The following is a 649-nucleotide window of genomic DNA, read 5'->3' as shown; positions in this document are numbered from 1 at the left end:
TGGTAGCATGGTCAGGAGTTTCGCAAATACTACACACTTCCTTCGGAGGGCTTCTTGAGTTTAATGCAAGAAGAGCATCTAGCTTTTGTTCCAGTTTTGAAATCTGCACACTAGAAGCATCATTAGAACCACTAATAACACGTTTACCTCTTGTATCCGTATGTTGGGTCTCCATTGCTATCTCCTCAAAGAGTTCATATGTTTCTTCTGGAGTTTTGGTTTTAAAAGAACCACCTGCAAAATTGGTGACTATATTATGACTAGAAGGGGTTAGTCCTTTATAAAACATACGCATTTGAAGCTTCAATGGAATCCCATGATGAGGACATTGGTTGAGCAGCCCATTGAATCTCTCCCATGCTTCACAAAACGATTCATCATCTTGCTGTGCAAATAACAAGATCTTATCCCTAAGCATGTCGGTCTTTTGCGTGGGGAAGTATTTCTCCAAGAACTTCTTTTGAATGGCAGCCCATGTAGTGAGTGAACCAGGCTTCAAAGAATTCAACCAATATTTCGCCTTATCCTTCAAAGTGTATGGAAACACTCTCATTCGAAGTTGATCTTCTGTCACACCTGTCAAGGGAAAAGAACTGACAACATTAAAAATATCCTTTATATGAGTTAATGGATCTTCATTAGGTAAACC

At 39.4% G+C, this 649-nt stretch overlaps 1 non-coding gene across 1 annotated transcript; it reads left to right on the top strand.

Annotated features, from left to right (window-relative positions):
• The first annotated feature begins 311 nt into the window (after positions 1–311).
• Positions 312–418, top strand: LOC148292300 (small nucleolar RNA R71). The gene has a single exon (XR_015827162.1). It is a non-coding gene; the product is annotated as a small nucleolar RNA R71 (small nucleolar RNA).
• The last annotated feature ends 231 nt before the right edge of the window (positions 419–649 follow it).

The sequence above is a fragment of the Prunus avium genome, chromosome 8, assembly GCF_965620075.1.
Source record: "Prunus avium chromosome 8, drPruAviu1.hap1.1, whole genome shotgun sequence".
Taxonomy (NCBI): Eukaryota; Viridiplantae; Streptophyta; class Magnoliopsida; order Rosales; family Rosaceae; genus Prunus; species Prunus avium.
Note: the sequence above shows the minus strand (reverse complement) of the source record. Positions and strands in the feature narration are given on the sequence as shown.